Here is a 25,310-nt window from a genome sequence, read left to right as displayed (position 1 = left end):
TCCTTGATTTTTTTTCCAAGGTAACACAGAATTTAAAAGCCGAAAGACACTGAATCTTCCAAAACACTGATTCCCAAATTCTTGATTTTGGAAGGCAGCTATGCCCACCACTATACCACCAACACACGCAAGTTGTCAAATTTGGAAATTGATATGCTTATATACTAAGGAAAACCTACACAGTTAGAAATAGGTATCTACACCATTTATTCTGAATCACTCAGAGCCACAAACACTCCTAAATGTTTTATTTTTACCTCTACCTGTAACAAGATACATTATAATTAGATCATCCACAACTCAAGCCTAAAGGGAGTTAATATGTTACTTATTAACCGAATCCCTGTTACCTCCAGAGTAACAGAATTTTCTTGTAAACATGAATTGTATTTTTGAAATTGTGTTTGAGAGTTTAATTGGAATGGTTTCATTACCAACAAGACTAGAAAACCCGCAAGCTCAGACATGGAAACGCGCTTATGTTAGGGGTGGAGAGAATTACTCCATTTAATAACACAATTAGAGAAAGACAGCATGTGGCCCTACCAATGCGAAAATTCATACGTAATGTCAAGACAATTTGATACTTTATGCAAACAGGCAATTTTTAAAATCCAGTTAACTTCAAGAGCCACAGGACAAATACACTGAAATAATAAATTGTCTTTAGATGAAACATAGGTCATTTGACAAATAACTAATGAGCACCCACCATGCATCAGACGCAGAGGATTACAGAACTGAGCAAGACTCTGTCCTGGAGCTCATTTTCCAAAGCTCTCGACCTTAATACGTTAAAATATAGAATTGGAGTTCACAAGGATCTATCTACTTTCCAAAACCCTAAACCTTCTTGCTTAATATAATTTTTTTTTAAAAGAAGCAAACAAACAAAACCAAAAGCACGGCCCGTGAAGAGATCATCCTGCCCTAAAGCCCTCATGTATGAACTTCACACCTTGCACGGGGGTGGGGGGGGGGTGGAGAATTCACAAACCAGTTTCTCAAAAAATACAAACCATAGAAACCCACAAACCCTCGCTGGAAGCTGGAAGCTGAAAGCTGGGCTGCGCCCAAGGCTGCCTCTGCCGGCCGCCCGCGGTGCATCCTTCCAGCAGATTCTCAACTCCCGACACCTGTATCAAACTTGCCACCCCGAAAACACAGCCCTTCTCGCAAGCGGGGGGCTCCTCCGTGGGCGGCACAGGAACACCCCGGCCTCCTCCACCTCGGGAAAAGTCCGAGTTCGGGGAGGGCCTTCGCTGCGCGGCCCTGCAGGGTCGCCTGGAAGAGCCTGGAAGGCGGCCCGGGGCTGCCTCTCCGTGCGGCCCGAGCACCGCCCGGCGCCGCTGCGCGCTCGGCTCGCCCGCGAAGGGCGCCTCTGCTCCCGGGGCCGAAGCCTTACGGTGACACGTCCCCAGCCGAGCTCCCGAGCATCCTCCCCCCGCACCCCCCCCAGGGAACCACTAGCCCCCGGGCCCCGAGGGGGCGGCCGCGGAGGGGTCAAGCTCTCCTCCCCCGCGCCCCGGGGGAGGCTGTCAGGTGGACGGGGTCGGCGCCCAGCGCCATTAGCACACCTCGGGGCGCTCGCCGGGCCCCCCGCCCCGCCCCGCGGCGCCAGCAGCAGCAGCAGCGGCGGCGGCCGCCGCCCAGCCGGGCCCCCGCGTCGCCCACCTACCTACAGGGCGGGGGCGCCGGCTCCTCGGGTCGGGGGAGCGGTGGCCTGCGCAGCCCGGCGCGGGGCAGCGCATCCTCTGCGCGGAGGGGGCTTCGCGCGGCGAGGGGCACGGGGCCCGGGCAGCGGAGGGGGAGGGGGGCGCGCCCCCGGGGACCAGGGCCCGGCGTCCGCAGCCTGGACCGGCGCCGCCGGGGCTCCGCGAGCCTCTCCCCGCGCGGCACCTCGCCCACGCCGCAGCTGCGCCCGCGGTCGGGACGGCGGCCCCACAGGCTCGCGGGCCCGGCGGGGGCGGGGAAGTGCGGGCGGCGCGACGCGGTGCGGCGTCCGCCTCTAGCTCCGCCCGGGCGCGCCACGCTCTGCGCCCCTCGGCGGCGGGGCCCGGAGGCTCGGCGGCGAATGGAGGCTCGGTGGCAGCGTATGGAGGCTCGGCGGCTGCATATGGAGGCTCGGCGGCACGGGCTGCAGCATGCCCCGGCGACCTCGGAGCTGCAAGGCGGGGCGCCCCCGCCGCCCCCGCCGCCCGGCGCCCCCGCAGCGGCCCAGCCCCGGCCCGGCGGCTCCGCCCCGGAGAGCTGCGCGCGCGGCCTCCGCAGGCCCCGGCCGGTGGTGACGCCGCCGAGACGGCGGAGCTCGCAGCCCCCGGGGCGGCCGGACGCCGGGCGGGACGACCTGGGGGCTCCGCTTACCTCGCCCCGGGCCGCGGCCCCCCACGGCTGGCCCGCCGCGGCCGCCGCGGGTCCCGGGAAGCGAGGCTCTGAGAGCAGAGCCGGGTGACGGAGCGGCTCCCCGAGCCTCAAAGCCTGGAGTGTGCTTCCAGCTTGGGGACCACTGGCCGCAATAAATCCATCCTTATGTCCTTGCTGGGGGCCCCGTATCTCCCCCCCCCCGCCCCCGCCCCGACCCGGGAACAGCATCCCGGATGCTGCCGAATGGGGATCATCACGGCAGGAGGGCCGGGGCACTTGGGGTCTCCAGGCCGCCGGTTGGCGGGGACCGCGAGGGCCTGGGCTGGGAGGATGTGCAGCGGCAGTGGGGCAGTGCTGGTGAGCACCCCTCTTGGGAGCGGTTCCACGACCAGCGCTGCAAGATGACGGGGAGGCTTTGGCCTTGAGGTTTACCCTTACACACAGAAAAAAGAAAAAAAAAAACAAAACACCAAAAACCTCAAGGCAGAGTCTGCATGCAGCTGGTGTGATAACGTTGGTATTTCAGAGGCCACGCTAGATAGAGGCCTCCTCTGGGTTGTTGATGCTGCCTAGGCTCTAACAGCTCCTCCTGGAGGGCGGGGCCAAGCATGTAACAGCGGTGGCTTGGGGATTTCTGTTGCAAGTGGTCACGGTGTATACTATCTTGCAAGGTAAGGAAAGATTGCCCAGTTCTGCACTGAACAGACGTGAAACTGGACCTCCAGTGAGGCATTCGCAGATTGTTTTCAAGGGAATATTAGACCATTAAAATCCAAAGAGCTGATCTTACTGAGTTAAGGGAACGTTGTTTGGGATCTCCAGAGGAGCTAATCCGTTCTCGCACTTCTTTGATGGGTGCTTTTATGATTTTGAAACCTAAGGTTAATTATTAAAAAGTGGGCAACGATAAGACATGTTCCATAGCAGTACAAACCGATAAAATCGCTGAGACTTCTGGAGAGGAGTTCCATGAGCAGCAAGGTCGGAGCTGAACTGCTTAGGAGTCAGAAAACTGTGGCACATGACTTGGCCACTTTGAGGACTCTGATCCAGAGCTCCAGTTAATATTCAAAAGATACCTATTATTATTCATGATATTTTGCCCCCCAAATTCAGGATAGCTCAATTATAGAAATGTTTATGTATATATGTGATAAATAGGAGACTGAACAAAGTCACTTAATGAGAATTTAGAACTTGCTTACTCTAACAAAATTTATAAAGAAGTCTGCTTTAGAAGGCAGTTTGTGGAAGGACATTTGTAGAAATGTTCATTGAGTTGCAATTCTTGGCGATTTCCATCCCTTTACCACCACCAAGAGTCCCCTTTTGTATTTTGAGGGTTTTTTTTTTTTTTTTTGAGTTTATTCATAAGAGACAGAGAGAGGCAGAGGGAGAAGCAGGCTTCCTGCGGGGAACCCGACGTGGGACTCGATCCCAGGACCCCGGGGTCACGCCCTGAGCCAAAGGCAGATGCTCAACCCCTGAGCCACCCAGGTGTCCCCTCTTTTTTTCTTTATCCAGACCCCGTGTTATGTCAAGAAGCTAGTGATCTTTATTAGGCAAAGATAGAACTGAGTACGTATTTTAAAAGTAGTAAGCATCAATTATAAAATGTTTGCCACCCTTTCAAAACTATCCAATGTAATTTAAGAATCCTCTTTCCTATCTTCATGAACTCCTCCAGGACTGCATACCGTATCATATGCTTGTTATAACATTACAGTGTATGTTAATTAAGTCCTGGTATAATAAAGATTTCTGTTCCTTGGCTTATAGGGAGAGAAAATTCTCCTTAAAGATTCTTCACCAGTTCCTTCTCATTCATTAACTTAGCATTTATTGATTTGCCTAAGCCCTGTCTTTCTGGAGAAATCAGAATAAATAAAATCCTTTCCTTATCTTCTAGTAGGTGTGTGCTGTCCAACGCTAGCCACATGCAGACACTTAAATTTAAAAATGTGTTTTTTCATTCCACTAGTCATCCTTTAAATGCTGAAGAGCCATAGATGGCTAGTTGACTACTCTTTTGGACAGAATAGAACACTTCCATTATCACACACACACACACAAAAACCTATTCTGGATAGTGCCAGTCTAAACAGAAGGTGAATTTTTAATTGGAAGATAAGATAAAATACATAAGATAATTTGGGAAATCCTGGTACACTAAAGATCGAACCTCATTAGAATGTGTACTTTTCAAGACCATGGCAATCTCTAAGAATTCAGGTTCTGACTACAGACTATAGCTCTACCTGTGCTGACCTAGGATATGTTGCTTCACCTCTGTTCCCTTATCAGTTATAGTATCAACTTTGCAGGGTTGGGTATAGGGATTAAACGAGGTAATCCACAAATGATGCTTAGACTAAAGTCTAGAATATGACCTTCAAGGAAAGTTATTACTCTAATAATATACATTATTATAATAAAGATTTCCTTTAAAAAAATTATATCCCTGGGGTGCCCAGGTCGCGCAGCCACTTAAGCCTTGGATTCTTGATTTCAGCTCAGGTCATGATCTCAGGGTTGTAAGATCAGACCCTGCCACTGGCTCAGCCCAAAGTCTGCTTGAGATTCCCTCCCTCTGCCCTTCTCCATGCCCACGCATGTGGGTACTCTATCTCTCTAAAATAAATAAAATCTTTTTTAAAAAGTTGTTTCCCTAGCACTTTTCATGTACTTGGCTACCAGGTGCTTGGTAAATGTTGAGTTAATGAAAGATTATGACGTGATACTATTTTTTATGGCTAGGAGGGCCTATGTTAATATGGAAGCCATCCTTTTTATCTCTGTTGAAGGTCAGAGGCCGTCGTAGGTCAATTTAGGTAGAATTGCCATCTCACTTTTTCTGGGATAAAGAACACTGGATGATGACACTTTGGGATGGATATGGAGAAGCAGAATTCTCTTAGCTCTTAATTTAAGAAAAGAGGGGTCACTCCCCTTGTCTTCCTCTTTTTTGCTGCACAGGGTAGAAATTGGACCAGTGGGAGGTAACTAGATACCTGGGTTCAGGCATCAGGTGTTCTCTGAAGCACTTCCTGAATGGCTTTGGGAAACTTCACCAAACAATAGCAACTGTATTGCAAATGTGTGCAGTACTTTTTCTTACATATGTATCTAAAGATAATTTTGTAATGAAGTGTGGCGTGTGTGTGTGTGTGTGTGTGTGTGTGTTTCTTCTTTTCTTTCCTTTTTTTTTTTTTTTTTTGAGGGAGAGAAAAAAAAATACATCCCTGCAAGGGGGTGGGGGTGTATGTGTGTAGGGAGAAGGGCCAAGGAAGAAGGAGAGAAAATTAAGCAGAATCCATGCTGAGCCCAACACATGCTCAGCCCTCTCCCTACTCTGAGATCATGACCTCTGCAAAATCAAGAGATAGTCAACCACCTGAGTCACCCAAGTGCCTCCAGTGTGTCTGTTTTAAACACAACACTGGTTACCTTTCCTTGAACTGGAATTCCAGGAACATTAGCAACTACTGCTCTAATACTTTGCCAGAATGAAAGGCTCCTTGGATAAGCAATGAGCTCACAGCCACTGAAGATGGAAACTCCTTTGGACCTTTTCTCTGTAAAGGTGTTGGAGAGATTTGGGTATTGAGTGATGAGTTTAGTTCACTGGCTCCAAGAAAGTTCACTCTGTAAAGTGAACTCTGTTCACTCTGTTTAGTAAAGGATAGTCAAACCCATCCGTCTCTTCCTAGCACAGGACACCTGCTATCGCACACCTGACTTAGGTTGGCTAAGACACAGGAGTTCCATAGGAGGGAAATGCTAGTGACATCTGTGGAGGTCTGCAGGTAGTCATCCTGGACCTAAAGAGAAAGAATTGAGTTCACTATTTAATAGTGTTGAAGGCAGTGGTTCATTTTGACAACTGGTGTAATTGGTCCAGCACATCATGGATACCATGTGGAATTTTGAGAAAAATGTAAATAGGTCCTTTTGTGGGTGGGCCAAGGCTCAGTGCTTTTGTTAGTTATAAAGTCTAAGGAGGAGCTAGAAATCTTGTCATTTGAAAGGAGGAGGGTGCCAGAGTGTATTGAGAAAGAAATACTGACATCTACAGAAATGGATTGCTGTCTGGGTGCCTGTTTGCACATAGACCTAATGGCTGATTATTATTAAACCCAATAAATTTGCCCTTTTCTTTTCTTCAAGGCTCATTTAAAAAAAAAAAAGTATCTGCTCTTGGAAACCTTCTGCTGTCTTATTTCTGCTAAAAAAAATCTGCTCAATAGCTTGAGAATTCATTACATATTTTTTACATTTTCTGAAAAACTTAGTCAAATAAGCTGGTACAAAGACATCATAGCTAAGATATTTAAAATTCTGAAATGAATTCCTAAACTAAACTGGTAGTTGTGGCTTGGATTTATTAGAGGAAATAAATGTACAGTGCAATAGGCTGAGAAGGGTTTTTTTTTTTTTTTCAAAGGACATAATTATAGATTTACAAAAAGTTGCAAAAAATCTGTAGGGAAGTCCCGGATTCCCCCCACCCACCCCACTGCCCCAGTTGTCCCTCAATAGTGATATCTTGGGGAACTCCAGTACAACATCAGAACCAGAAAAATGACATTGGTATGCTCTTTCCAGCTTATTTATATTTCAGCAGTTTTACATACACTTTTGTGAGCGTTTGGGTGTTCTATGCAATTTTATCATTTGCATCGATTATGCTACCACCACCACAATAAGATGCAGGACTATTCTATTCCACAAAGCTCCCCTGACCTGCCCCTTGATAGTTACATCCATCTTCCTCCAGCCACATCTCGAATTCTTGCAAATCACTAATTCTTTCTCCTCTCATAATTAAACAAATTTGTAACCTTTTAGATTAGCTTTTTCATAACTCCTTGGGGATTCATCCAAGCTGTGCTATGGATCAATGGTTTGATACTTTTAAATAAGTATTTAAATACTTTCAAAATAAGTATTCCATGGTATGGATGTACCACAGTTTAACCCTTCACTCATTGAAGGACATTTTTGTTGTTTCTAGTTTGGGGCTATTATTAAAAAAAAAAAAAAAGCTGCTATAAACATGTGTGGACAGATTTTATGTGAACATAAGTTTTTTTCATTTCTCTGGGATAAGTTCCCAAGAGTACAATTGTTAAGTCTATGTTTACTTTTTTAAGACACTGTCAAATTACTTTCCAGAGTAGCTGTGCCATTTTACGTTCTCATCAATATAATGTGCATGATGAGTGGTGCATTTTTAATCTATTAAATAAACTTATTTTTAAAAGATCTTATTTATTTATTCATGAGAGACCACAGAGAGGCAGAGACACAGGCAGAGGGAGAAGCAGGCTCCATGCAGGGAGCCTGATGGGAGACTCGATCCTGGGACTCCAGGATCACGCCCTGAGCCAAAGGCAGATTCTTATAACCGCTGAGCCACCCAGGCATCCCTACTAAGTAAATTTAGTAAAGGATAGTCCTACATGTTTATTATTCACAACTCTACTGTAATTCCTTATTTACTTGAACCCACCAGACTAAACTTTAAGGTTAGGAATCCCATTTTGTTCATCTTGATGTCTTTGGTGCCTAATATAGTCCCTGACTTATATTAGTCAATAAATATTTGTTTAATAAATGAAGAAATTAATGAACAGAAGAATAGCTGAGTCATACTGAAAGCAAATTGAAATATAAAATTGTCAATAAATTATAACTATAAGTGAATTTGAATTGGATATCATGATTTTTCTTCCAATATATAACAACATTTTCAAATCTATGGTTGGCACTCTAAGTTGGGTCATTTGGGGGCAAATTAGTAAACACTAAATGCTAAACTATGTTGGGCCAAGTTATTCATATTGGTACTCTGGCAAAAGCAAAAGATTTTAAATAATCTAAATAACCGATATGAAACTGCTTTAATAAAATATCTAAACAGCAGAATACTATGTAGTTATCAAAAGTAATGAGAAATTTTTTTATATAAAGGATGGACATCCTTCAAAAGATAGTAATAAAAAAGGTTAGAAAATATAGAGTACGTCCCTTTTTGTGTAAAAATAAAACAAGGAAATTAAAAAAGAAAAGATAAATGCATAAAGATCTTAATTCTCCCTGAGTCAATCTATAAAGTACAGGGTATACCTGGACCATTTTTTGACAGAAGGTAAAGAAGTGCTCAAAAATTTAAGAGTCACACCAAAACAATACAGAAGCCAACTTAGAAGGACTCCTTTGGCCAAATTTGGGACAATTTAATTATTAAAAAAGATGATAGTGATGGATTAGAACACATTGAATAAAAACACAAAAACAGAAAAAGAATATGAGTCCAAACTGATATTTAAAAATTAAATAGAGAATAAAAAGAGAAAGGGAAGTTGTTTCCAGGAGAATGCTAAAATAACAGCATTTTGCAATCACCATGGTAATAACTGATCCAAGCAAAGACTGTCAGTGGGTGAAAGTTTGCTGAGGAGAAGATTCATATGTTCTCAAGGTACAGCGGACACCTTAACCAAATGCTCACATTTACCATGTTTCCTGTAGCTGCTATAAAAAATCAGCACAGGGACACCTGGGTGGCTCAGCGGTTGAGCATCTGCCTTTGACTTGAAGCAGGATCCTGGGGTCCCAGGATGGAGTCCCACATCGGGCTCCCTGCATGGGGCCTGCTTCTCCCTCTGCCTGTGTCTCTGCCTCTCTCTGTGTGTCTCTTATGAAAAAAAATGAATAAAATCTTTTAAAAAAATCAGCACAAACTTAATGGCTGAAACCACATGAATTTATTATCTTACAGTTCTGGAATCCAGAAGTCTGACACGGGTCTCACTAGCCTAAAAATCTAGGTGTTGGCAGGGCTGTTTTCTTTCTGGAAGCTCTAGGGGAGAATTCACGTCCTTGCCTTTCTCATCTTCTAGAGGCCACCTGGATTGCTCAGCTCAGGGTCCCCCTTCCTCCTTCCTCAAAGCCAGCAAAGGTAGGTTGAGTTGTCCTCAAGTCATCTCGCTGGGATATGAACTCTCTTACCTCTCTCCTTCACTTATAAGGACCCTTCTGATCGTTTTGGACCTAGTCAGATAACCCAGGATACTTCCTGTATCTCAAAATCCTTAATCACATCTGCAAAGTTCCAACTGCCATGTGAAGTAACATGTTCATGTGTGCTGGAGATTACCCCAGGGTCACCCCCATGGGGGCCATTATTCTGGCACAACATTGACTGTGAGAGATAATGTGAAATATCAGCATTAGTGCCTTCTGATGTAATGCACTGAGAAGGACCCATCACTTAAGGTTCTGTTTTTTGTTGCTGTTGTTGTAGCTTTAGATTTTATTCATTTATTCATGAGAGACACACAGAGAGAGGCAGAGACACAGGCAGAGAGAGAAGCAGGCTCCCTGCAGGGAGCATGATAGGAGGCTCGATCCCAGGACCCCAGGATCATGACCTGAGCCAAAGGCAGACGCTCAACCACTGAGCCACCCAAGTGCCCCTTAAGATTCTTTTCTTGTCAAAAGACATATTTATCTGAACTGAGGGCCTTTCTGAAACAACTGTCTTTCACTATTCAAAAACATCAATACTGTTAAAAAAAAAAAAGTGGGGGGGGAATTGTTCCAGAGTACAGAAAGGAGACAACAGAAATGTGACAACTGAATGCATTGTATAATCCTTGAGTGGATCCTGGGTAAAAAAAAAAATTATAAGTGTTATTATGACAACTAACATATTTGATTTTTAACTGTACAATAAATAATAAGATTGTATTAAATTTAAATTTCCTAAGTGTGATCATTGTATCTCTTATTCTTAGGAAATATACAATAAAGTATTTAAAAGTGAAGCATTATGATATCTACAACTAACCCAAAATTCTTCAGAAAAAAATCAAGAGAAAGTAAATATGGCAAAACAGTAACAACTGGTGAATCTAGATCAGTACTGTAAAATAGAAATATAATGCTAGGCATATATATAATTTTAAATATTCTAGTAGATATGTTAAAAAGTGAAATAAATTTTAATAAGATTTTAACCCAATATGTTTCTTTCTTTTTTTAGAGAGAGAGCATGCAGCCTGGATTGGCATGGCAGGGCAGAAGGAGAATCCCAAGCTGCCTCCACGCCTGGTGTGGAGGACAAGGGGCTCAATCTCACCACTTGATTTCAGCCAAAATCAAGACTCCTGCACTAAACCGGCTGAGCCACCCAGGCACCCCAACCCAAGTATATTTATAATTTAAAAATGTAATCAATGTAAAAATTATTAATGAGATATATTACTTTTTTTTCTATATGAAGGCTTAAAAAACCAGTAGGCATTCGTCACTTCTAGAACACCTAAGTTTGTGCTAGTTACATTTCAATGCACGACAATCACATGTTGCTGGTCTTACTAAATTGGACCCAACAGGTTCAGTTGAAGGGTGTATGTGTGTTCATTGTCCTACACCTGCGATTTTCTGTAGGTTTGGAATTTTTCAAGATAAAAAGTCGGGAAAAAGGAAACATACTAGTTTGTATATGCATAGACTGCTTCTAGAAGGATACAGAAGAAACTGTTGACACTGGTTACCTCTGAGAAGAAGAAAGCAATGACTCGGGAAATGAGAGGGCTGACGGCCTTCACTGCACCTTCTTGTCCTTTTGTTTGCTGCGTTATCTTTGTATTCTAACCCAGATCCTTTGCCAGGAAGCTCTGGTAACCCCCAATTCAGAACAAAGAGCTCCACCTACTGAACTTGGTGTCCTAAAAGTTCCTTGAGAGACGAGAGAGGTGCGTGTCCTCACATACAGTGAAGTTTCAAAATTTCTTGTGATCCTTCCATCCTTATCAGGCTTTAACATCCTTTTAACCTACCTGCTTGCATATCATTAAACAATTCTAGACAAACGCTACCAATCACCCAAACCATCTCTGAGTTGTTGAAAATAAGAAACAGCATCCGCTCAGCTAAGCGGCCCGGGGCTGCAGGACGCGGCGTCTGATCAATTTTCCTTAAGCCTCCCCCCACCTTGCAGCGGGGCGGGGGCGCCTGGTTACCTGTGTCCAGCTGGAACCTCGCCACTTCCAAGCGGAGCTGCATCCTGGGCCTCCGGCTCTGTGTCTGAGGAGGCTCTGAAGGGGGGCTGGCCCAAGGGGCTCCTTTACTCCTCTGGTGGTTGCCTCACGCCCGGCCGCGGCCCTGCACACAAGGCGGGGAGGCGAAGCTGTTGCCGGGTCGGTAACACTTGGAACAACGCGAGGATCGTGGAAACGCAGCTGGTGTGGAGGGCTTCCTGGGTGCAGGTGCGGGTGCTGGTGTAGGTGCTCCCCACGGTTCTCCCCGGTGCAGGTGCAGGTGCGGATGCAAGTGCTCCCTGCGGTTCTCCCCGGGTGCAGGTGCAGGTGCGGATGCAAGTGCTCCCCGCGGTTCTCCCCGGGTGCAGGTGCAGGTGCAGGTGCTCCCCGCGGTTCTCCCCGGGGTGCAGGTGCAGGTGCGGATGCAAGTGCTCCCTGCGGTTCTCCCCGGTGCAGGTGCAGGTGCGGATGCAAGTGCTCCCTGCGGTTCTTCCCGGGTACACGTGCGGTTGCAGGTGCAGGTGCTCCCCGCGGTTCTTCCCGGGGCACGCCGCCCACAGCTCTTCGCGGGCCCCGGGAGCAGGTGCAGGTGCAGGAGCTCCCGGCGGTTCTTCCCGGGGCCCGCCGGTGCGGGTGCGGGTGCAGGTGAGGGTGCAGGTGCTCTCCGCGGTTGTTCCGGGGCCCGCCGCCCACGGCTCTTCCCGGGCCCCGGGTGCGGGAGCAGATGCAGGTGCGGGTGCAGGTGCTCCCGGCGGTTCTTCCCGGGGGCCCGCCGGTGCAGGTGCGGGTGCGGGTGCGGGTGCGGGTGCTCCCCGCGGCTCCTCCCGGCGCCCGCCGCCCACGCGCTCCAGCTCGGCGGCCTGAGCCTGAGGATCGAGCACCACGGCCGCCCGGATCCGCGCCCCTGGCCGCGTGCCCTTCACCCCGGCAGGTGCGGCGGGAGGCGCTCCCCGCGGGGACCCGCCGTCGGTCCGCACGTGGGGGGCGGCGCTGGGGGGCCCGACCCCGCGGGAGCCGAGAGACGCCGGCAGGGCGCAGGGTCGGAAAGGGCGGCCGAGAGCTCAGAAGACGGAGGAGGCCGGTTGCGAGACCCCGGGCCCCGCGCTGGATCAGCGGGAGTGACGCAGGCTCCTCCCGCGAGTCGCGGGGGGAGGCGGCGGCTCCGGGACCCGCCTGGTTCGGAGCCTGCGAGTCCCGGGGACGGAGTGGGCGGAGCTCGGGGCGGTGCCTCCCCGCGGCTGGGGCGGTGCAGGGATCTACAAGTGGCAAATGCATTTCGGGCAAGGCTGTTCTCAAGTTCCCTGGTGGTCTAGTGGTTAGGATTCGGCGCTCTCACCGCCGCGGCCCGGGTTCGATTCCCGGTCAGGGAAACACATGTTTTTTCCAATCCCATCAATTCTTTTGAGTTATCATACTAGTTTTATTCGATCATAAAAGTTGAATTCGTGATTGAATGTTGTTTAATCTGAGATTTAAAATATGCCTTTTCCGCCCAGATACAGCGGCTGGTTCCTTCCGTGTGCCACCGAGCTCCCTGGAGGGGGGTGGGGGGTGGGGGGTAGGGACGGCACAGAGGAGGCTGTAGACACCGGGTTCCACCTGCTGGAGCACCTGGTGAGACGCGGTACCCAGATCGGAACTGCAGAGCTGGAAGGGAGCAAGGTGAAAGGTGGGGGTCGCGGGAGACCTGCACGGGAGGAGGCCTGCACAGAGAGGAGGGTGGGTGGAGAGGAAGGACAGTAAGTAGGTGGTGGGTGGGGACGTGGGGGACGCGTCTGTTGCAGGGCTCAACTCCTTAAATAAACCAGAGCTCAGAACATCGTGGAGGGAGGAGCAATGCACGGGAGATGGAGCCCACGCCCCTCCCCGGGGCTGACCGTGTTCTCTGTAGGTAATTCCAGCAGAAATGTCCAGAAGTAGAGCGAGGAGAGCCGTGGCCCCCAGCACAGGAAGGGCCAAAGAGGACTGCATATCGCAGTTGTGTAGAAAATCAAAGAACATGATGAAGGTTTTGAAGATGGCCTATTGATTTGGAAAGGGTGCTGACTGGGAGCCTGGTGAAGCCTGGTGAAGCTGTGTTACACTTAGACTTGGTTTGAAGAGGTCAGCCAAGTGAACTTTTCCTGTGGGTCTGGAGCGAAATTTTTGACTGATAATGATAGATTTTGAGGAAGTACTGCTGTAAAATGAGAACTGAAGGCCCAAGAGTGGAAACGCTTCCTAAGAGAATGAGCACAACATAAAGAGCGAGGTTTGCAGGCTGGACTACTGCCAGAGGAGGACGAAGTAGGGAAGTCCAAACAAGAAGAGTCAGTAGGAGTCACGGTCAAAGGAGCAGAAGAAAGAGTCTAGAAATTGCAGTGTATTCATTAATAGCATGAAGGATATTTCTCTTGTTTGCTTAATTTCTTAACGGAGTTTTAATTTTATTTAGTCTTGGTGTCATCCTTATTGTGTTTCATCCATACTATTATTATTTTTAGTCAAATAAGTACACCTTTCTAAATACTATTGTCATTTAGACACAGCAGTACCATATCACATTACCTACACATTGCACAAAGTTGCTGCTTTCCAGAGCCAGAATATCGTGTTCAGTTCCATCCTTATGAAAAAGGGAGAAATGCTGAATGACTGTTTGCAGATATTCCACATAGGAGGTTCCTTAAAGACGAAGGAATAGAAAGTATCTCACCGCACAGATGAAAGAAAAGATTATTTGCTGCATACCAAAAACGTTTTTTCTGGGCTTGTCAAATCATTTCATTTTAAACACAAATCATCATATATCTAGGGTTAGGGTGATACATAATTGAATATTAAGATGCCCGGGAGAAACCAAGGGTGGGGAGGAATCAAATGAAGGACTTTCAGCAGCATCTAGGACAATGGTTTATAGGACATATGGTTTGCACTAAATTAATGGATTACTTAATCAAATCAAGAAGTAGATTGTTAGGCCTCCACTTGAAAATAATCCTATACATGTTCAGCCCTCATAATTCTATTTTGGTATGAACCACAGCTCTATATTTCCACTGAAAGGAGAAGTGGAAAGAGAATTACACTGAGTCAATTGAATAATGTCTACAACTTAATGAGTTCTTTCAGATTCTGAACACTAAACCAAGTACTTTATCAAGTAGTTCAACAATTATCCTTGTTTTGTAGTTTAGGAAACACAGACTCAGAAAATTTATACAACCTATTTGAAATCACACAAGTATGTGGGGGAACCAGGACTACAGCCCAATATGCCCAACCTAAATCTTGTATTCTTTAAGACTCTCCACACTACAACAAATTTTCTGGTAGCAATATTGGCGTCTTCTTTAGAGCGGTCTTTACAAATAGGATGGCTCATGGGGAGTGTTGCATAGAAGCAAAGAGGAATTACAGGACATTTCAGGTTGTCTTTTAAAAATATAATTGAATTCTAAGCATGACAAGTCTAGTAAAATTCAACTCTTGTAGTTTCTGGGGGTTACCAGATTCCATAGAGAGATGTGAAAACCTTTTAGTTAAGAAATAAGTTCAACAGCAAACACAGTGTACTAGCATGTTGATTTGTGAAAGGTTCTTTTTTTATTACAATTTTTGTTTATTTAAAAATCATCTTTACCACATCTCCATTTGATCATTATGATTTTATTGACTTAAAGATGATTCTTGGGTTTTCTTTCATAGTCTTCCTTTAAGAAAGAGGCTATAGAAAAATAATATTTTTACACTAGTTACATAAAAGGAAAGCAATTTAAATCTAAGCCATGGATCTACTTGATTAGCTTTTTAACCAGCTTATTACATCCTCTGAATTTCCAGTATCTATATATAACAATATATAGTATTTTATATAGCTTGCTATAGTTTTGTGTAAGTTATGTTTTTTGTGAATTCCTAGATGTCAGAGTTCATAAAATATACTTGTGCTGCCTTGTGAAGTGATAATCATGTGACTGATGGTCAAAAACTGTTTTTTGGTAGGATGCCTGAAGGCCCTAAAGCGATAGTAAGCCAAGAGCTCCGTGAGGGCAATGTCTGTGTCACCTCCATCTTTGTATCTTCTAGGCTGTGTTGGTACTTGGCACATCAGAGCAATTCAAATGACTTTTGAGTGGATAAATAAAAGAATGAGGCACAAGACTGAACTGGCACTTCTCAGAAGAAACATATGTGACCACCACATTTTTTTTTTTTTAATTTTTATTTATTTATGATAGTCACAGAGAGAGAGAGAGAGAGAGAGAGAGAGAGAGAGGCCGACTCCATGCACCGGGAGCCTGATGTGGGATTCGATCCCAGGTCTCCAGGATCGCGCCCTGGGCCAAAGGCAGGCGCCAAACCGCTGCGCCACCCAGGGATCCCACCACCACATTTTTGAAAGAGTATCAACTTCTTTTGTAATCAGGACATGCAAATTGAAATGAAAAAGATCCTTTTTACACCCATCAAAGTGGCAAAAATGAAAAAAAAAATCTAATACCAAGTGTCGACGAGGATGTAGAACAACTGACACTCTAAGAAGCTAATGTGGAAGTGTAAATTGGTGCAATAAAACAACTTTGGAAGACAATTTGGTTTTATCTAGTAAAGCTGGAAATTCCCATACCCGGCAGTTCAAACCCTGGGAAATCCCTGCACAGGTGCTCTGGGAGATACATAGAAGAATGTTGACTGCAGCACCATCATAATAGACCCAAACTGGAAGCAACCTGAATGTCCATCAAAGGTGGAGTGGCTAAATATATTGTGGTATAGCCATACGGTGAAATACCGCAGTATAGGGAAAATAAAAGGATTACAGCTCCTGTGGTCGACAATCTGAATCCAGAAAAATATGACTTAAAAGCAAATCAAATAGAGAATGATTCCATTTTATAGAAAGCTTCAAAATGCTAAGTTAGAAATATTGTTCATGGGTAGATATATACACAGATGGCAAACTATAAAGAAAAGCAAGAGGGTGATTAATCCTGGCTAATAGAAAAGATGGAGGAAGGATCTGGCAAGAAACATGCGGGGGTGTTTTGAAGTACTGGTAATGCTGGCCTGGGTGTACACAGTTGTTAAGTCTCATTTGATTATTTATAGCTTACACTACTTTTCTCCACCAGTTCGATCTTTAAATTAAAATGAAAAACCAAAAGGAATGAATGACAGGTTTGGGCAAGCTCTGGGATGACAGCCTGCCAGCAACGTCTAGTTGAGCAGAATCTCGCTCCTCTGGGCAGCCCATCTGGCTGTAATCGTGCTTTTCTAAAGTAGGGAAGTTACGGGCATTTTGAAAAGTGATAAATGTGAAAACGAACCACAGGGTGGCATCATAGACTCATGTGTCCTACTTGGACGCATGGAATCCAAGTAACCCATTCTTGCCGTGGAAATGTTGAGTGTAGTTAAAATCTAGAGTTTATTGTATTCGTGGGGAGCAGCAGAGCATATTTTTTATTCTTTTACCTTCTTTCCTCTCATGTCGACGATCGTGTTTGATTTTACTTGCACTGTGTTACCAGGTTAAAGTTTGAGGGCAGCAATTCAAAAAAAATCCAATGCAGCAAGTATGCAGGCCCAGTTTGTGACATTTAGTCACTCGTCCCTCCTCCAGTCATGCACCCGTGTATTCTTTCATTTAACTAATGTCTGCAAATATTTGTTGAGCTTTCCTTCTGTTTCTTTTCTAAGTCAGAAAGAAAGGCCCCAGAGACTTAATATGAGCAAAACCCAAATCACTATTATTTGCTTTTCACATAGTTGTAGAGACACGCAATAATCACATCATTACAAATTTAAATTGCAACTGACAGATTCTGTAAGGAGAAGGTGATTCCACGCTAACGTTTGGAATCAGTTGGAGAGGTCAACAGAGGGATCCATCTGTTGAGAGCTGAAAAAAAAAAAACCTAGGTAAGAAGGAGAGAAAAGAACTTTCTAAGTCGGAGGAACATGTGCAGGGGCTGGTAGCAGGAGAGAGCAAGGAGATGGACTACCCGGGGATTGAAAGAAAGCCAGGATGGCTGGATGGCAAGTCACAGGTGGTGGGACAGGGTGAGGAGAAGGGGGCAGGTGACAGATGGCTCTGCAGCCGGAGGCGAAGGATGTTGCCTTCACACGGAGAGCACTGGGGGAGCCACAGGGAGGAGAGTGGGTACAGCAGTGGCCTGGTGCCTGCGCCCTGTTGCCAGGAAATCCGCAGCTTCACCAGTGTCTGGGAAAGATTCCGCCTTAGGTGCTAGAGAGCGACACAATTCCGTTCACCTACGTATGTGTGATTTGCTTTTTCAGGGTGAAGGACATCATTTAAAGATGGTGATATCATTTCCATCTCAGCTGTAGTCATTAGATTTAAGGTCTTTCTACTAAAGAAACATGACTCCATTGTATTTATTTTTGAATCAGTCTAAAAACCATCCCTTTTGAAGACAAGGAGACATAAAGCATGATTTCTTAACAAATCAATACACCTATGCAGCTCATCCGCAACAAAATAAAAAGCCTTGGCATCTAAAATATAAAAGGTATGAAAGAAAATGTTTATATTGTTGTCTCGGAAAGAACTAGATATTAGAAATCAGGAGATCGGGGTCACATGACTGTGGGAAAGATGATCTAATGTGGCTGGGCCTCAGTTTTCTTCATCTGTAAAAATGAAGTACTGGCCTAGGCTATGCTCTTCTAACTCTGAAATTGTGTAAATCTGCAAATTTATGTAAAGCAAAATGTACATGCAAATAATGTAGCATTAGAGAGAACAGGTATTGGGGAAGTACCGTGGTATGTATTTGAATAAAGGTGTGTGAATAGGATTGAAGGAGACTTATTTTGGGTCTTAAGACATTTTTAATAAACCAAATTTGAATGAGCTACACTACCATTGATTGGTAGTATACTACATACCAGATCTTATGAACAGTATCTTACTTAATCCTCAGAAAATTCTTGTGAGATAGCTTTTCTTTTTTTATCCTATTTTACTAATTAAAAAGCAAAGCTTACACAGATTCAGTAATACGTGTAAACTCTCACAGTTAAAGCATCTCAGGATGTGTCTTGATGTGTCTGATTTCAGAACTTGTCCTTCTAGTCATCATACTATTTATTACGTTTCTTGAAGAGTTGAGATTTTTAAAGTGGCATCTATATTGAATAAAATAGAGAATTATAAATATGGATTTCAAGGTATTTGTAAGTGATCTGTTGAATGAGTACCAAGAATTTCAATAAGCTCCCACATCTTAAAACAAACAAAACGGCTTTATAGACTTGATTTGATGAATTAAACATGCACTCTCCTGGATATGGCAATGAAGCTACACTTATTAAGCAAACCATCTCCTTGTTAGTATGTTTTTGCTGTATCAGTAAAGGATCCACTCAGAGGCTTTTTTGACCATTTTAACTCCTAAGCTATACGTTTTAAAGGAACAATTAGACAAATAGCTTTTCCATCACTTTTCTTGCTGTGTCATATCCTGATGACAAACAATGGTGAATTTTCTCTTTTCATCTCAGGCTTCTGATGCCCAGAGCAAGGAAGCTGCCTGCCGGACCTTGTCGTTTGGAAAGAAGTGACTAAATGCATTTACACTGAGTTATGTTGTCTGTAGCTCCCGCTCTGGGCATGCTTGAGGTTTGAGGGTCACATCAAAGGAATTGTGTTCTCTGTTGTGAGAACCGGTCAGCGTTGGTCAGATAGTTCATCGGTTCATTGCTGGGACCTGTTCCTATGAGGGTCATGGTCAGGAGGCACTTGACGTTTACAGCTGTTCCCTCCGTGCAACACACTTGCCTTAAGTCTGCTCACTGATTCAGCTGTGATGGACTTACGGATATCTTTGGGGTGAAGGTGCTCACTGAACCTTTTAAGGGAGCACAATGGCCCACCAATTTACCATCCTTACTGTAGTAGTAAAGGTTGTTTGTCATCAAAGGCAATGCTTGCCTCCCGAGCTAGGCCGTACCCTCATCTGATGGACACCAGACTATCTGTGGCTTTGACGCTACTTGACACTTGGCCATTTGTCCTGGGCTGTGCTTATCTTTCTGAGAGAGAGATGCCAAGACAATAAGATGAATCTAGCAGTGGCTGCTTGTGAGACACAAACACGTGGCTGTCTGAGTTCTCGTTTAGGAGGTGGCGTGTGACTGTGACAGAGAAATGTGTTACGACAAGAGTAAAATATGGTCTGAGTGCCCTGTGTTTTGCCCTCCTGACTCTCGTGAGCACATCTCTGTCATCTTGCCAGGCTCCAGGGGAAGCCTATTTAAAGCAGGCGTACTGGGGCAGACTGGGAAGAGCAGGACAGGGAAGAGGCCAACCACTGAGGAAGTCTACACAAACAGCCACACGAAGTGCTAGTTGGATTGTTTGGGTGAAAAAAAAAAAAGTCTTTACGTTCTCTGTAATTAAGGGAAAAAGTTTTAAAAAGAAGTGATGAAAGATCGAGGAAGCAGGGTTTCACAGTATGGTAAATAATATTCAGCTTGATAGCTTATAATCACAAACGGAGGGGTTAACTCAGTTAAAATACTCAGTTGTTTTAGGAGTTTCAGTTGTTTTCTGAGCAATTTAAAACTTATCACCCCACTCGTACACGTGAGACATTACGAATAATAGCCATTCTTCCCAAAATACTGTTTCTTCACATGAGAAAACGTGACTTTGTTATGACTGTGGCGAAAACACAAAACTATCACAGTGCACACTTACTGTAAGAAGCTTGAGGGTTAACTTGCCAAAGATATTCAACCTTTCTCTCCCTTAAGAAAAACAAAACAAGAAACCAACTTAGGAGGCATTCTATTACATGCATATCCATTTCATATGCATGAATCTCTTCATTCCCACAGTAACAGAATGATAACTAAGGTCAAGGAAACAGAATATTCAGTTCTCAGAAGACTAAGAACTTAGAGGCATATAAAAATGCCTCTGGTTATAAGATTCTTTAAAAACTATACACATATAAACTGTAAATTGCTCTGGAAAAGCATGCTTCCCTGTAGGCCAAAGCATTTAGGCTAGTTCAAAATCCCTTCCTGGTAGTAAAAATCGTTACTGTTGATGGGTTACTGGGCGAGTCTTTCTAGGCCACATGACGAGTGTTGTTTTATGACATGATAGACCTGGGATGTAGAAGTATTCAGAATGATCCAGCATTCTCCTTGTCCCCCTCCATGCCATGCCACGACCTCTTATCTTTTACATACAGTGAGAGATTGGGGTTTTTATTTTCTTTTCAAACTCAACTAACTCAGATACTTCATCTTTTTTTTTTTTTAATTTAAGTAATCTCTACACCCAACCTGGGGCTTGAACACACAAGCCCCAAGATCAAGAGTTGCATGCTCTTCCGACTGAGCCAGCCAAGGAGCCCCTGAGACACCTCATTTAGTTCTTCACCATTTTGCTTCGCCTTTGCCAATCACCTCGAATATTCTTTGGTAGCCATTGAGGGTCAAGCTCACTGATTAAGGTAAAGTTCTTATGACCTGCTTGAGAGTTAGAAGTCAAAACTGGGAAAGTGCCAAAAACGATTTCCTTTTATGCTGTATGATGGAATAAAGTGGTGTCATTCTTTTTTTTTTTTTTTTTTTATCCTTTCCTATGTTAAAAGGATAAGATGGTGGAGGTTTTCATGCTTATACAGTAGACAGACTTACTCCTGTCAATAATTCAAAGTGATTCCAGGCAGGTTGAAATATTCTTGGTTAGTCTGAGTCTGGAAAAGCAGTCTCAAAAGCATAGCCTCGAGGTTCAAGGTATGGGCTGAAGAATCAGACAGGCCTGGGTTGAGTCATAGCTCAAACTGCTAGTGTGACCTTTGGCAACGAACCTCTTATTCTCCAATATGCAAAACAAAGATAATAACAACAGATTTCAAACCCCTAGCACAGAACTTAGCACAGACACCTGAACAACACTTGCCATTAGTATTAACATGTTTTCTTTATTAGACCTGTGCCTTAGGTGGTACTGGTTCTGTCAGTTATAGCAGAGGACCCGTTTCCTGCCTTTTCTCTGAAGTTGAAACTGAGGGAGAAGGTACCACCTGGTACATAGGGATTCTCTTCTCATATGCCTCTGGCCCCTCTTACAAGACTGTGGATGTAAGTTAAGGGGCTTTTTAAAATTCTCCCGAGTTCAAAGACTTATCCTTCCAAAGAATATGAGCTATAGTCACAGTTTATGATGTCATATTTGTTGTAGTGCTTTGTCTTAGTTGCTGAAATATTCACAACCTCAGCTATTGCTTAGATCTTAAAAGAATTACAAGGGGAAGTCAAATTCCATTCTTTAGTAAAATGCAGAACTGAGAATGGCCCTATTGGGCAATAAAAACATGAAAAGCTTCAAAAATATATCTATCTTTAGATCATTAGACTTACAAAGTCAATCCAGATTATTAAGTAGACTAGGGCCCTATCCTGATGAGATATTTTTAAAGTAAGCTAAATCGGCCACATTTTAATCGGTGTACATCTCTAGCCATGGATTTTAAAAATTGTGTCGAAGTACGTTATTATGCTACGGTATTGCCTCAAATCCAAGATGTACCTTATTTTTTTTCTTTCATTTTTACATTCTGGAAATTGGGATGTCTTATGATCGACGGGTAAAGTTCTGTTGTGGTTCTTTTCCTTAAAAACTGACTTAAACCAATAGTGTATCTTGTTACTGATGGAGTCTTACACTTAGGGAAATTGCTTGTGATGATGACCTAAGGTGATTGCTCTTACTCTGAATTCATGTAATGATTAAAAAGGAACAAGTTGATTATATAAAGAAGATAATCCAAAAGGCTTTATTAAGATTTATAATACATATGTACATGTGGATCATTAGTGCCATCACTCTAGCTACTATTTGGCCTTTTTAAATTTTCAACTTAATTTAAAAGTCCCTCAGATTTGTTCCAATGATAGGATTATCATATTTGTAATAGCAAAAGATCCCAAAAAGAACAACAGGCCTCTCCAGCTAGTTGTCAGAAACCCCTTGTCTCACTCTCACGGCACCTCCTTCTTTTGAGGATCCTTGTGAATAGCTAGAGTGACAGCTGTATCTGTCATTGTCAGGCTACAGAAGCACATTTGCACGTGCTACTACCTGCCATTCGGAACAACTTGTACACACATTGCTGCACACAGTAGTTATTCAATAAATACCTTTTGGCTCACTGATGTGAAATACAGAACTATGTTTTAGTTGGTGTTGAAATACATTTCGAGGGGCAGCCCTGGTGGCTTAGTGGTTTAGCGCCGCCTTTAGCCTAGGATGTGATCTTGGAGACCCAGAATCGAGTCTCATGTCGGGCTCCCTGCATGGAGCCTGCTTCTCTCTCTGCCTGTGTCTCTGCATCTCTCATGAATAAATAAGTAACATCTTAAAAAAAAAAAAAAAAGAAAGAAATACATTTCGAGGCCCAAGATGGAGCCACTCCTGCCCAGGTGGTGCATCAGTAAATGGAACTTCAGATAAATTTTGAGTCCCTGTGAATGTTCCACTTGACCACAAATGCAGTATATCCAGTTAGCCAATCCCCCAATGCCAAGCCAACTCTGAGCCTTCTCATCCTAAACAAGGTTGATTGTATAACCTGCCAATCAGATTTTTTTCCATTTTTCTCTTCCTTGTTCTTTATTCTAGAAAATCTCCCAGCCTTCTGCCCCATTTTGCAGTTCTCTAAAAGGAGACTGCTTTATAAGGTATTACATAAAATTTGTTCGTATCAACTAAATTGTTTTTGTTTTGTTTTGTTTTTGTTTTTAACCTTTAGGTATGCATATAGCTTTTAACTTTTGGGGAAAACCAAATTTCAAAAAAAATGTCACCTTTTTCCTTTAATCCTGCCAAAAATCCCTTGAGTTAATTTTGGAACTAATTTTTGCATAAATAAAAGCCACCAATACATTAAACTTTAGAAGTTCTTTTCCCCTTGGACCATAGAAACTAATTTTTTTTTTTCTATTTTGGGAGCAAACATGAAAATTACCACCTCTAAAGGTGGAACACCACTTTCACAAAACATTGAATCCAAGATGGGAAACAGTTGTTAAAAAGAAACAACAGGCCAAAAATGGAGTCCCTTGTGCAAGCCCCTCATCAGCAAAACAAGACTTAATATCTGACCTTTAACCAGTCAATCTGGAAATAACCGATCAGTACCAGTGAAGTCATCTGCATGACAGATCCCCACCCCTTCCCCCAAAGGAAGGTGACCTTGCCAGAAACAATACTCTTTGTTACAGACTTCCTTTTTCAGCTCCCTTCTGCCTATAAAAGCCTTTCATTTTGTACAGCTTCTTCAAGCTCCTTTCTATTTGCTAGATGGGATGCTGCCCAACTGCCCAATTCATGAACTGTTGACTAAAGCCAATTTGATCTTTTAATTTACTTAGTTGAATTTTGTTTTTTGACACAGTGAAATGTGATGTTAGTAGCTGATGATATGAAACATTTATCAAGAACCAATTAACTTCCCATGACCAAAATTACAGACAACGATTATCTTTCAGAACTACGACAACCCTTAGCAACTACGTGGCAAGTTGTTTTGCAAATATTTTAATCATTTAATTAGAAAAATAACAAACCATAAGTACCTGGGAAGGAAAAACATAGAAGAAAAAAAGAGACAAGAAAGGGAGGAAAGGAGGAAGAGGATTTATCTTAAAATATTTAATCAAAATTAAAAATAAAAATTCCTGATCTCTAAAATGGTTTACATTCCAAAAAAGGAAAGGAAATGCTTTGAATGCTGACATTACAACAGGCACAGAATCAGCCATTAGATCTTAAAATAAGAATTATTTCCATGCCCACTGTCCACAAATCATGATGAAAAAGCAAACTTCAAATATTACTAAATCCATTTTCTTATTTACTACCTAATTCCATCAGAGCTAATTGAAGATACAATAACCACAGAACTTACAGACAGGAGAAACAAAGCGATCTGGTTTTGCTCATTTTTTTTTTTTTTAATCCACTTACAGACAAAAATTAGAAAAACTATATACTTAATTTTTCAAAACTACAATAATGTAAGACACCTTGTACTTTTTCCTTTAACTGTGAGCATAATTGATACGAATAAAAACATTCTTTTTTTTTTTTTTTATTCTTTTTCCATGTTTGGCCCAATAGCTTCAGGAACTGAAATAATCTCTTCTAGGCTTCATCGAAGAAGGAGAGATATGTGCATAATTTCTACAGCATCAAAAAAAAAAAAGTTTCATTGAGGTAGGTACAGAGGATTCACCATCAGGAAGCATGTATATGCTTAATCACGTATGCATGTGATGTTTTAAAAACCCTCTACAAACATTTTTGAGTTATAAAATGTATGACACATTCTAGCTTATTAGCCTAGGTTCAGTTTACTATTATTTGGAGTTCTTGTATTTGCACTTTTCTTCCAAGAACACGGTTGAGAATAAAAGGCAGAGGAAACTGATCACTTCCTGTCTCCAAATAACGTCATACCCGCCTATGCTTAATTGATTTACAAGCTCAGATAAATGTTATTTTCAGGCAAGCTGTGAATTATATTAAATGACTCTGAAAGAGAAAAAGAAAAGCCACGGCTTAAGTTGTTAGTGAAGGAAGGCCTTGCTTGAAATTCATGTCAACTTTCCATTCTGCAAAGCAACTCATCCACATAAAAATAGTCAAAAAGGACTTCATTTAATTAGTGATATGTAGACTTTTGCATAGAAAAAAGGTTACAAAGTAATGCAAAAAAGACTAGGTACAGTAATTTTAAAACAAATATTTAAAAAAGTATAATTTTGCATAATGTTTAACATTCTCATAATGTTTATTGCTTTCTCCACACAGCAGAGAAATGAAGTGCATAATTATACATGCTGTGTCTTTATCTTTCAAACATAAAC

General features: G+C 43.4%; 1 protein-coding gene, 1 long non-coding RNA gene and 1 other non-coding gene across 5 annotated transcripts in view; 2 read left to right on the top strand and 1 right to left on the bottom strand.

Annotated features, from left to right (window-relative positions):
- NCOA7 (nuclear receptor coactivator 7) overlaps positions 1-11,803 on the bottom strand; it is a 156,853-nt gene extending 145,050 nt beyond the window's left edge. The window contains exon 1 of one of the 3 annotated variants that reach the window (XM_041733349.1): positions 11,397-11,803. The gene's annotated coding sequence lies outside the window, so the exon portion shown is untranslated. Of the gene's footprint in view, positions 1-1,678; positions 1,944-11,396 lie in introns of those variants that run through there. The other 2 variants (XM_041733368.1, XM_041733341.1) reach the window with 2 other exon arrangements.
- LOC121478373 lies at positions 8,705-10,771 on the top strand. Its single transcript, XR_005984463.1, has 2 exons — positions 8,705-9,328; positions 10,415-10,771. It is a non-coding gene; the product is annotated as an uncharacterized LOC121478373 (long non-coding RNA).
- Positions 11,804-12,712: 909 nt separating the features above from the next.
- TRNAE-CUC lies at positions 12,713-12,784 on the top strand. Its single transcript has one exon. It is a non-coding gene; the product is annotated as a tRNA-Glu (tRNA).
- The last annotated feature ends 12,526 nt before the right edge of the window (positions 12,785-25,310 follow it).

Source organism: Vulpes lagopus, chromosome 2, assembly GCF_018345385.1.
Source record: "Vulpes lagopus strain Blue_001 chromosome 2, ASM1834538v1, whole genome shotgun sequence".
Classification (NCBI taxonomy): domain Eukaryota; kingdom Metazoa; phylum Chordata; class Mammalia; order Carnivora; family Canidae; genus Vulpes; species Vulpes lagopus.
Note: the sequence above shows the minus strand (reverse complement) of the source record. Positions and strands in the feature narration are given on the sequence as shown.